The following is a 13,104-nucleotide window of genomic DNA, read 5'->3' on the forward strand; positions in this document are numbered from 1 at the left end:
GTCAGTCTGGTCGACAAACTTTCTCGATAATCTCGAAAGCGACTGGATGAAAAATCTGAAACTGAGAGGCGTGGTAACCAAATGAGAAATAAAATAGATAGGATGGAAGGACATGGTTGTTTATTTAGAAAAAATAATAAGGAGGAAAAAGTACAGGTTGGTCGGTAAAACATTGAGAACTGAGTTCAAATTAAAGATGACATGGTGATTTTTCATGTCCATCATTTGGTTGTTAAATCCTCTACGTTTCAGGTTTCTTCATTGACCCGTTTCCGCGATAATCGCGGGAGTTTTGGACAGACGGACATTTCTCCAAAAACTTGTTTTCTGTATTCTATAGACTTGAGAAGGTAAAGATTCATTGAAATTAGAAAAAGTAAAAGATTGTGACGAAAAGAACTCTGCAGTTGTCAACAATTTTATAAACGTCGTGAAACTTCGTATTTTTTCACGAAACTGTATCGTATGTCCAGTTTTGACGAATATGGATACCTCGTTTTGTTTGTAAATGACTTAGCTATAAATTAACTTATATAATAAAAAAAATAACTTATAACTGAAATCAATACAAATCTCAAATAATAAACGTGTGTGCTTACTTTTCGAATATATCAGTTTTACAGTCAATGTACAAACTGAGCTATTAATCATTGAAATTAAATGGACTGTAGAAATTTGGCATTAACAAAAAGTGTTTGAATTTCAACAAATCACAGCTCGCTTACGTTAAGACGTATTAGGTATTTATAAATTATCTTAACATTAATTTTTACCTGATTCTTCAATTTACCAAAACATACAATATTCCTAAAATCAATACAAGTTGCACATAACAAACTGATCATGAATTTCATGAGGTAATCGTTTCTTCAGAATTCAATGTCAGGTCATACGCGTACCATTAATTTTTGGGTACAATGAGCTATTGAAATTAGATGAAATTCTACGAATTTGGCATTAACAAAAGTTGCATAACATTCTAGCCGGTTTCAATCAACTAATTACCGAATCATTTCAATGAAAATCAAGCTTTCAATTTTTTTTTCCACTCCTTTTTTCCTCATACAATTCAGTCGAACTCAAATCGGTCATCGATTATAAATCTCCGTTTTTTAATTTTCCCGTTTTAACCGTTTTCCAGCTTGGACTTAAGCACTCAATACATTTTCAATCAGTAGAAATTGCTACCGTTTCATTTCCTCCATTCGAGTAGATGGTAAAGAAAGTCGATAGTTGTCAGAAAATGCGATGAGATCTTACGTCCCTCTCGGTATATTATTTGATAAACGTCCGCGTTCAGCACCAACAACGTAGTTTCTCTCTTCTCCACCGTATAACTTCAAGTGATTTACTATGACTTATCAACTTCCAGGACGAGTCCTACTTGTGTAATACCTTCGTTCAGAGAGACGGTGGCGTGCTTCGATTATTATAGAAACTCTACAGTCACTAATGTATATCTACAGGTATAGATATCTGAGAACTCGAGGAGATCGTGAGTCTATTTAACGTAATATTAATGCTGCAATGAAAAGTACCGGGAAATGATTTATGGACACGCGATGTCAGCTCTGACTCCGCTGACTTGTCACGGGTCGGTATAAACGCCTCGACCACACGAGGTCGAAGTGTCGATGATCAACATCATTGGAGCTCGAGTCATTCGATGGCACGTATTGCAAGCCCGGCTTTGGTAACCTCTATTCCATTATCCGAATCGCAGCGTATTTCGTTGCATCGATTATCATTCATTGTCATAATGACCCAAATGCAGCATCGATTGGAATTCACCTCACTACTGGCCACTGGAATGAGACACCTAGACTGCAGCTCGACTCTCGCCTAGCCAACCGGGCGAGGATCGGACTTCGCGATGAAGTTTGCACTGCACTGCAGATAGGGAGTCCGGTAAATTAACGGAAATAGTCAGGGCACCCTTCACCTTCCGGTCCTAGATCATCGTCGCTGATTGAGGGGAGGACCATGCGTAAGTCTGTTAGTGTCCAGTGGAATGACCTGGTCCAGATTAAATGCTTGCGGGAACGATCGCACATTTTCAGAAATTCATGGACAACCTCTTACGGAATACTAATTAAAAAGATTCCGAGTAAGTCCGAATTTCCGATCAGTTACGTAGGTACTATCGTTTGTTTCCACCTTATTGCGAGAAATTTTACGATAATTATAACCATTCCGAAGTTTCACCGTTCCGAGTTTTCTGCGCTATTCGGAGTGATCAGATCCGACGCCATGCTCACTATCTAAACTTTGATCATTTAGAATTTTAACTCGTGATCGTTACTTTTGCAGTGTATCGTATCGCCTGATTAGAAGACCCATGGTTCAGGAAACTTTAGCGAGCAAGTAAACAGGGAGAGAATTTCCGGGTTAAGCGGGTTGGTGAATGGAATATCAACAGCAACTTTTATTTTGTTAATTTCATTACAACGTGGTCACGAATCGCATTTTCATCAAATTTACTGAACTTATAAACAATCATCACGTGTTAGATATCGACTTTTCATCTTAAATCCTATGAGAAATGATGTTTTACTACCTTGGTTACTTTTGTTCTTGAGTTCTTAAGAAAATCATCGTAGCTAAGTAATCCATGAATTTGTTAAGTACTCAACGCGCGGCTATCTCGGTGATGGAATGATCGAAAAATTCTCCACTTTCGACTCCTCGTAAAGCAGGTATACAGGATCGTTTCTACGTACAGCTTCCGATACCGACATTTCAGCCGCTTCACAGCTCAGACACAAACCCTTTTTTGCAGTTGAGAGTTAATCCCCACTCTGGTCTACTTTATCGATCATTGGAAAAAAGGGTTTGTGTCTGAGCTGGAAAGCGGATGAAATATCGGTAAACTGTCGGTATCGGGATCTGTACGCAAAAGAAACCCTACATAACCACTTCGCAACGCTCGCATAAGGATCCCGACGCCGAGAAATACGCATCGGTGTTGCATCACAGTTGGTGGGATAGGACTTAATTATTCATTCGGTGATGGAACGAAGAACAGAGTCGGAGGATGCGTGCCATACCTGCCGGTTATGGGGGCTGAGGAATGGGCCCTTGACTGCCTGCCGGGAACGTGATACAGGACTGAAACAGGGTTGCTGGGTTGGTTGGTACGCGCCAACGGCAGAACGTCATTAATCTTCGACAGGCTTGCCCGGAGCTCGCATCTATCGGGCCAAACATCACGCGGGTTCCTCGCCCGTCTGCCCGCAAGTCACGAGTCGGAATTTCGCGGGAAAACGCGAAGCGCGAAACACCGAGCGCAATAATAAATTGAATTAAATATAAGCGATCTCTTCCTCTTTGGCCGATTTTGCTCCCCCCTTTTCTCTCCCTCTCTGCGAATTCGAAAAATGTATTTCACCAAGATTACTTTTTCCCGGAAAAATTCGTCCAGGGAACGGACGCGATTCCATGCTTTTTTTTTCTTACCTTTACTCTCATTTTTTATTTATGTACTGAATATAAAAAAGTGCCTCGCTTTTTCTTATTCTATATTCGCTCTAACGCCGCTTTTGAAGCGTCTGCGAATGACGTCGTTACCCGTTTACGTCCTACAATTTTATATATTGTATAATATATCACTAAACCGACTGAATGGCTGCAGGAATTTCACGTTTCAATCTGCATAAGCTAACAATTAACTGGACTGCGGATAACATGTAGCTTACAAGTATTAAATTCTGCACGATTTTTGTTTGCTACACTGTTTTTTCTGCCCTCGTGTCGCAGCGCGAACGAAAATGCACGATTTTAAATTCCTTCCCGCAGCCAATTAAAATTTTCGTAATTGGAACGGTTTTAATACCCGTGAATGGAGAGCGATGAGTTAAAACAGGAACAGATATGTCATTTGGAATATTTTAATCTCAACTCTTTGGGTGATCGCATGTTTTCCCTTCAGATATTGCACTGTAACCAGGGACAGAACAATTTCAACTATCAAACATATAAAATCAACCATTGCACTGAACTAAACAAATAAGACATCAGCTCTACACCGAGTATCCTAAAATCCAAAATTCAAACGATTTCGTCAAGTTTAATTAGGCGTGAGAAGTGAGTGAAAACAGGAGAGAAAATATTTCTGCTAGAACCCTACCCAATAATTGAACTGCATGTTTCGCATTCCCGCCACAGATAACAGCAGCAGCAGCAGAACTTCGACGTTGATTAAAAAATCGAGAGGCTTCTGTCAGTTACGGGAGCACTTGCTGTATTTCACGATGCGCAATATAGATACAAGAATAAGCCTTATACACACACGGACAGATTTTTACGATCAATGATTTAATTCCACGCATCTGTTATCTTCGTACACAACATGGGAGGGGAGGGGGGGGGGGGGGGGGGGGGGAGGAATGAATGGTGTATAGTTGAGCCAATTTCATCTCTCTGGCCGATAAACTAAATTGCGAGGAGTGTAACGAGAATATCGACTGTGTGACGTAAACGTTATACCTGTTGTGTTTCTGTAAGTTTGGACGTTACAAAAAAAATACGTCTTCCGTCTCACAGTCCGCGATGCTAATTGAATAGTCTGGACTGCGATTACAACATTACTATTACTACTACTACTACCATTATTATTATTATTGTTATTATTATTATTATTGTTGTTGTTGTTGATGTTATTATTATTATTTTACGTGGGAAGCTGATTCGTCGCTCGAAAGTTTTTTCATCTTCATTAACTGGCATAACGGTGGCCGTCTGTACGTTCCAACAACTCCTAGTTTCAACTCGTTTTCTAAATTGAAGTTTCGCCAACTGGGAAAGGGTACAGCAGTGTAAAATTTTCGCGCATTTTCTCTAATAGCACCAACCGTCGCTCGTCTCGCGACCGTAAATTAATGAATCGGTGTGAAATTTTAACGCCGCCGCGAGAAAGTTTGCCTAACTAATTCTTCGCGAGGTGTGGATACGGATATCCGTGTGAAATCGCGATGAAACTGTTTGTACAAAATCCTCGAAGGGTTTGATTTATTCGATGTTTTTATGACGTAATATTTCGTCCCGAGAAAACCTTTGAAATGAAAAATAGAGAGGTGAGAAAACGGGGAAATGAAGGATGCGAAAATCGTCATGACAACGAGAGCCACATTTCCATTCCATGCTTGGCAAACTTCAACGACAAGCGAGTCTGAGGACGTGCAAACAACGGTGAAGTATCCTTGTACACATCCCCCTCGATCCTGCAGCAGTGATAAGTCAACGATCATTCAGTGCTTCCAGAGAGGGTCTCGACAACGCTCGTTGGTGTCGGTTGAAAAGGATCAGAGGAGAAGGGCCGAATAGTGAGTGTCGAAGAATTGGCGACGTTTGAAACAGGGTTGCGTGATAATATGTTCCGATACACCTTCTTCCGCAGCGATATTGAAAGTGCTTGAACGCCGCTAAACGAGGCATGGAATATACAAGCTGATGTGTGGATACTTTTACGATATAAGTTGTTGGCGTATCGTCTCTCGTTGATGATCGTGTCTCTCGGCCCTAAAGGTAGTTTTATGAGGAAACGTTATATACGTATATACATTTGTGGTATAATAATAGTTTACGCCGCAAAACACTGTGGGAAAATTTATATATCCAAGGGTCGCCTATCTGCCGTTGTATAGTCGTAATATTTTCACTTTTATCTTTATGCTCATTTCATCGTTGTCGTTCTCTTCTTCGGTCGGCAACGACCGGGGAATTGAAGAAAGAAAGAATGAAAGAAAGAAAGAATGAAAAAGATAAAAAAACGCAAAGCAGTGAAAATATCGAACAATCACGCGCGCACGCGCTCGAACACGCTAAAAAAAGACAACGCGATAAACAGAATTGGGGTGCATGGCAGTTCAAGGGTCGCGAACCTACCGCCCCTCCAATATCGATAAGGGAAATCGTTGTTTGCGTTGTAACAAATGACAGATCTTTCAAATTAAGAACGGGCCGTAGCGGTAGCGGCGGGAGGGGGGAGGAGGAGAAAAGGCTGATGGGAACAAAAGGCCGCAGCGAACTCCGTTCAATTTCCGTCCCGCGGAATAATCAAGGGAATACGGCAGGATGATCAATATAGAATCAAGCGGCTCGCTCGGCGCTGAGTTTCAAATCGAGCAATCCGATTGATACAAAATTTTTCGGAGAGGGGGCCTCGAGGGGTGGGGAATTCGATACTTGTAAAATATAAAGATTGACAAAAAGAGAAAAAGAAAAACGAACCTACCAAACGAAACCACCGCACTTTCGATCTACGAACATTAAAAACGCCAAAGGCGGCGTGTTTTGAGGTTATGTGCATATATGTAATATGTATGGGCTCAGTAGGTCATAATACAGATACATGTACAATCGCCACATCATCCTCCCACTTCCGAGGTGCAAAAGTATACAGATAGCTTCCTAAAGCAATTTCAAACCAATCGTCGAATCGCGATCCTGTCAAATCGTTCGGAATAAGAGGATAAAATACACACACACACACATAGATACGTCCACGCGAGTTTCGCATTCTCGTGAAATTTGTTTTTCACACCTCGTTTTCGTTCCGAGCTTATTTCCATATTCTCCGCGAGAAAAAAGAGCCGAAATTCCGTCAGTGAAAGTCTTCATAGTCTCATAGGTTTCAAATTGGAACACTCTGAAGTTGGCCAATCGCACAGCGGAGAGAGACGAAAAATAACGGTCACGCTCACCGCCGACCAATCAGCGGCGGCGTAAGCGAACGCAGCCTCGATCCCATTGGTCAACTTTGAACGACTGCCGTTTGAAATCTGTATAAGCTAAACTGGTGAAGCTGGAATATTCCGTATCCGTGAAAACCGGTATTCCAGTGTGAATGGAGACGTGCATACGTCAGCAGTGACGGGACACGCAGGATATACGAGTACAAGAGAATCGTCGGAAAATCTACACACTGCCCCTCGTGAAAGTCGATGATGCTTGCTATCGTGTATCTCGAAAAGTATTCGTGTTGGGGTTAGACGAAAGGAAGAAGAAGAAAAAGGAGAAGAAGAAGAGGCAACGGAAAGTGATGTAAAAATGAGGTTGGCTCGACTGCAGGGAGAATCGAAGACGGGGGCGGGAGGGAGAAGGGAGAAGTAGAGACTCTGGCCGCCTCTGAACGAGCTACATGGAAAATCAATGAACTTCGAAGTGTGAGGCATGAGTATTTATAGCCCCTACTCTGTACCTTATTCGCATCTGTAGCTGTTGGTGTATATTCGAGAGTATTCACCGACGCCCTGTATGCCTGTATGCCACACACGTTATACAATTTCTATTCTTCTGGCTTCGATTCAGAAAGATATCGGGGACACGTTCGTCCTTCTCTCTTTCTCTCTCTCCTCCTCATTTCATCTCTCATCCTTCTCTCTCCGGCCCGAGACAAAGGGATGTTCGAAACTCGTTATCGGTTTATCCTTTATCCCCTCAAATCGAACGCGTTGTATAAAATATTCTCTCAGAAAACATTTGTGTACCAAAGTGTTTTCTGGCTCGACGTGACGAGCTTTTGGCTTTTCAATACAGCATCTTTATTTTTATTTTCTTGTTCACGACGTGCGCGGGGAGGAAAGCTTACATATGTTCGTTGGAAACAAAAAAAAAAAAAACAAAGCATACAAATTAGGTGTATCTAATTTTCAAATTTCACCAAAACTGTAAAACTTAATAATCAAAAAAAAAAGAGTTCAATCTCTCTGACGAATCGTATCTGCAATTTTTCTGAACTTCTAAATTCGGAACTTGCATTTACAAGGATTCAATCTTCTTAAATTAGTAACGACGAAGAATTTTCAATTGTTCTTGAAACGTATCCAGCACGTATCAAATTTCCGGGATGACTGCTCGAGTCAGGAATTTTCTTTCGGTTCAGAAGCGTGGAGTACAAGGAATAAAATATCATCGTATTAGGTCGATGTATTGCGGGAATTTGGTCGAAGTAAATTACGCCAGCGAAGCGTATTCGGCTTCGTTATACCAGACACATAGAGATATACCCAGTTTCCCGGCTTACGCGGGATCTCAAGAGAATTGGCTTCGCCGTACCGCGCGCAGTCTCTTACCTCCTTCAACGTATATAACTATACACGCGTGGTATACATTTCCACCCGCATCACCTAAGCTCTATTCAAAATCGCTCCCAAAGCCATGACACCGTATCTATTCGACGTTTCCGGCATATCGGAAGGCGCCATTTGGTGGCGAATATTCACCACTCTGAACCAGTCGAATAATAATTAATCCAACTACGCAATTCGAGCTTTGCCGTGGACGAGAAAAATTTTTCATCCGGCATCAACTTAACGCAACAGAACGGGGGCCTTACAATTTTTGCGCGACATTTTCTGTACCTTGGAACTTGTGTTCACAACCTGAAACGATCAGCTGATTATAAACTCCTACGCCATTTTGCTCGTCTCACATCCCCGCGTATTCTCCCGCGAACAAAGAACGAAAAAAATGTGAAAGTGCAAGAATCGCTTGTGTATGTATCATATAAGGTATAACGTATATCCATATCCTGATTGTTATGCACAGTTGGCTAACTTTCAATACGTGCGACTCGGTTTTCGCCGTTGCTAAGGAAATTCGAGGCCAGCTTAATGCTTTGCGGAGCTTTTAGCGGCGGGCAAAGCACTTCGCGAGATCAAGCCATCTGCAGCGCAGCCAGCGGCATGGCAGAGAACTCGCAGCCGTTCAGGTTCACACGTCAAGTTTTCTAATCCGCTGATCGGACCGAGTTTCCAAACGCCTTCCAGTAAAGTATCTTACGTATATATATATATATACCTTTGCACGATGCATAAACTCTATCAGGAAAGTTCATCGCCTCGATATCGCCGGAATCGATTTCGCCTGAATGAATCTTTCAGTACCGTTTATTGTATTGTTCTTCAATTGCGAACGTTTTCAAGATCTGAGAAAAGCTCGATCCTGGCTACTGCAGTCTCTATTTGCCTTTAAAAAAAATCCGAGTTTCCGGTGGCGCTGTACGCGAGTGATGCGAGTCGTTTCCCCCTCCGGATGAATAAATTCTTTATGGCTGAAATATTAAAAGGGTAAAGTGGAAAGCGAGGAGTCGTTAACACCGTTAAACGTCGTTAAGCTGTAGCCGCCGCTTCTCCGTTGCCCCGAAGCATTTTCTCCGAGAGAAATATCTCCTCCAATGTTAATGAGCAGCCTTGAGACCGGATTCCCACGGCCCGGCTCTGCAGAGATGTACCTACTCTGCGGAGATCTTTTCGAAACTCGACTCCCGCAAGTTCGAGGATTCTGTCGGCTTGCCTATCGACCTCTCATCCCTTCGTTGCGCAAGAAGTCAAACAGCAACTTTGATGTTTATCCGACCGTAACGGGACTCGATAACGACTAAAAGGGTGTCTAGTTTGTAAATTATTATAACCCGCTACTTCGGACGAAGGTTTAAACCCTTTTCCAGATACATTTTACCCGTCAAAACATCCGTGAACTATCATTTTTCAAGATTTCTCTTATCTTGGTAAAACTTTAGCTCTTGATTAATCATATCGGTCGGATTTTCCAAAATGTGTACGAAAATGGTAGAGAACAAAAAAAAAAAAAAACAAAACCATAGAGCAAAGGCTTGAATATTCATAATATAAAAAACTTGAACAGATTCAAAATTGCAGAGGAATCATTTTTAACTGCTTGGAAATATATTTTGGGTAGGTAATTTTACGAGCAGACCAGACGTTGAACCGTGGAGAAGGGACCGCGACAACTTGAAAACGCAATGGTATACTGTAAAAGCCTTGCCAGCTGGAGGATCCCTTGTAATATACGAGACACCTGTGCGCCGAGGAAAAAGGGTGTAGCAGTCTACGGTCCCGGGAATGAAGATAATAATTTCATTTATATACTCGGGTTGCAGGGTAGTGCCGAGCTTTTGCCTCTCTGGTTGGAAGTGAAAAAAGAAGGTAGAAAAGCTGCAGCTAGACGAGATTTGTAATTGTCTTTCTCCCCGATATTATAATTCTCCCCTCTATCCGGTACAATTATTGTCTTAATGTGAAATTTCGCAGTCCGAAATCGCGAAATTCTGCAGACCATTTTCGCAATTATTCCGCTGAAACAGAGAGAAGGAATTAACAGGCATCATGTTTCGGTTTATCAAAGTTTACATAAGTGTGTTTGAATTCTTGAAGCCGAGTATTCAATGCGATATATTTCGGAGGGAACACAGACGGAATCAATAGTCATCGTATAGGTATACCAACCGTGGGTATTCACCCTCCGGCTACCGTTTTATAATTTTTCAGCGTCCCAGGCTCGTTCAGCCGGCTCCTCCGGGTCTGCCGTATATCTGGACGGAAGCTGCCCTCATCCTCGCGCGAAATTTCAAGATATTATTTCATCTTCGTTCTCTTATTTTCGGGGAAAAATTAAATCGATAGCCGGAGTGTATTTGGAATAATTTATACGAGACGATTCTCTTTACGGAGAGGCAAATGAGTTTTACTTTCGTACTTGTTACAGCACTGTAACGTATTTGCAAACACGATTAAACATTAAAACCGCGTTTGCTGGAAAACTGAAATGTTTATTTCCTAACCAAAGCCGTTTTAAATTGGCGCTGGGTACTTTGCATCGGTTCGTTGCATGAGGTAAAAAAAAAAAAAAAAAACAACCTAGAGTTTATTTCAAATATTTTCGATTCCCGTCGAGCATACCACGACCAATAGACGGCAAAAATAAAGCAGAGTTCGCCTCTACTGAAGGAATACTTTCTAGAGTTTGCTCCACAGCTCAATGAGCTTTCTCTTCATGATAGCAGCGGACTCCACATTGGGTTTCAGAGACTCCCGCTCGAAAAAACGGTGTCTTCAATCATGTGAAACGTTTGTATGAAATATTCGAGTTCAGGGAAAAGAAAGAAGGAAAGAAAGTTGAAAAAAAAAAAAAATAACTCACTCGGCTGAGTAATCCTACGATGTGACGATACATCAACGGACTCCACGATGAAAAGTTTCCGCTCCTACTCCGCAAACTTTCCACCCTCGGCAGCCAAAGAAGCTGCCGATTTCTTGCATCCTGGCACACTGTCCTGTTCCTTCCAAAGTAGGAGCCTAAGACTCGAGTAACGAGCGAAACGCGGGTCGGGTCAGCTCTGATTGCTGTAGCTGATGGCGTGCAAGGGGGCCGGGAAATATTGAATTTGCAGTGGGAAGCCGCAGCGCTTAATTAGCGTGGAACCGCGCAACCAACGCGTCGGATCCATTCAACTAGCTTGGCAATTACCCGCGCAGAAATTAGCTCAGGGCGTTCAGGTGTTTCGCTCTCTCCTCTCCCTCTCTCTCTCGCTCTCTCTCTTTCGTCCGCACCCTCGCCCAGTCGTCTCGAGTCGGGGAGATAGGGTGTACATTATGTATACACAGGGGGTGAGCGACTGCCGTCGCGATACAACGCGGATAGATACAAGGAAGATTGCGTACGGCTGCCGGAGCTCATTACGCTTCCATTGCCAGGTGACGCCCGAGATAAATCGGTGCTCCTCGAATTTGGGCCCTTGGAACTTTGGAAGGATCAGTGGACCGTGCTCTACCTCGATTCGAACCAACTGCACGGGACGAAATGCAGATTTGTTTAGCTGAAAGGCGAGCGGTTGTCGATGATCGATGATGGGCTGAGAGCAAGCTTACAAAAAGCTCGTATTCCATGCCAGCTTTCACAATGTTTCGCAGGTACACTCTGCGTGAGACCGTCGGGCAACTTTCAAGGGACATCGATTTTTATCACGTTAAAAAGGGAGTGCAAAGCTTTCCGACTTACACCGGGTATTATGTATTTATTTGTAAAGATGGGCAAAGTTTTGTGCTCGGAACGCGTAAGCGAAGCGCGACGGATTTTACTTTGATGTGCAGTAGGTTCGTTGAAATATATACAAATTCGTTTTGTTTCATTTTTACAAACCGAGGCGCGGGAGTTTCGCTAATTTATACTTTTTCTCTGCAAGTAGCAAGGGCGAGTTACGTTTTTTTTTTTTTTTTTTTCACAATAACGTTGAATAAATTTAATATAAGCCGTTTCTGCAACTAATCACCGTATTAAGAGCTCTTGGAAAAGCCTCTCGTATATCGGTGATGCCAGAAACTGGTGGGAAATTAAATAGAAACATTACACGCGTACGGTAATATTTAACCGGTTCCACTGCACGCCCTAACGATAAATAAATTTAATATTCTACCACCTACAGGGTTAATTAAGTCGAGGAATGCCTCGCACGGCATACCCAACTCACACCCATGCACACCTATAAGCTAGCTGTCAACGTGCCATTGCAAATTACAATTGAAGCTTACTCTAATTAAATTCCCATACTGATTAGTCGGTATTATTTTACCACCGAATTTACGCACACAGGGATGAAACTTCGCCAAAGTCCGGCATTGCGCGTAGAGACGGAAAACAATGATGCGGTGTTTGTTTTTACTTTTGAACTTTTGTTTTACTGTCGCGCACATTTTACATCCAAATAAAAAGAGTAAATGTTTGCACTTCGTGCAGTACGTGAATTTAATTAGTCCGGTGTCGTTACTTCTTGGTTTGATGCAGTTGAATCCATTCCGAGTTAATGTTGACGATCGTATATAATCTATGATTCCGAAAGCTTTCCTCGTGACGTACGATATTAATAGCAGCTAAATGTCTCGGTAAATGTGGATTTATGGCTTGCATAAAACAGTGTGCAACATGCCGCACATTCGGGGTAAACTGAGTGCATTATTGCATGGCAATATAGCCTGATTTTATCCCGGTGAACCTGCGAAGCGTACTTCACAATTTTTCCGAATGGAAAGGGCTGATGGTAATTCTGACCGCAGTAAAATTTCAGACAGTGAATACGGTTGTAATTTCTTAATTTCATTCCATGTACAAGAATTTCACACCGGGCAATCGAAGGTGCAACTTTTAGCGGCGACGACGGCAAGTCATAAAGTCTTTCCCATCTTTCCGCTTAAAACTTTTTCATTTTCGTCTTCTTCTTCTTCTTCTTCTTCTACTTTAACCTTTCTATTTTATTTTCATTCTTATGCCAAAAGTTCGAATGTTTTATACCGGCATTATACAACTGAA

General features: G+C 42.1%; 1 protein-coding gene across 3 annotated transcripts in view; it reads left to right on the forward strand.

Moving 5' to 3' along the window:
• LOC124211735 (uncharacterized) overlaps positions 1–13,104 on the forward strand; it is an 83,395-nt gene that overhangs the window by 64,574 nt on the left and 5,717 nt on the right. The gene's annotated exons all lie outside the window — the stretch shown is intronic.

Source organism: Neodiprion pinetum, chromosome 2 (genome assembly GCF_021155775.2).
Source record: "Neodiprion pinetum isolate iyNeoPine1 chromosome 2, iyNeoPine1.2, whole genome shotgun sequence".
Taxonomy (NCBI): Eukaryota; Metazoa; Arthropoda; class Insecta; order Hymenoptera; family Diprionidae; genus Neodiprion; species Neodiprion pinetum.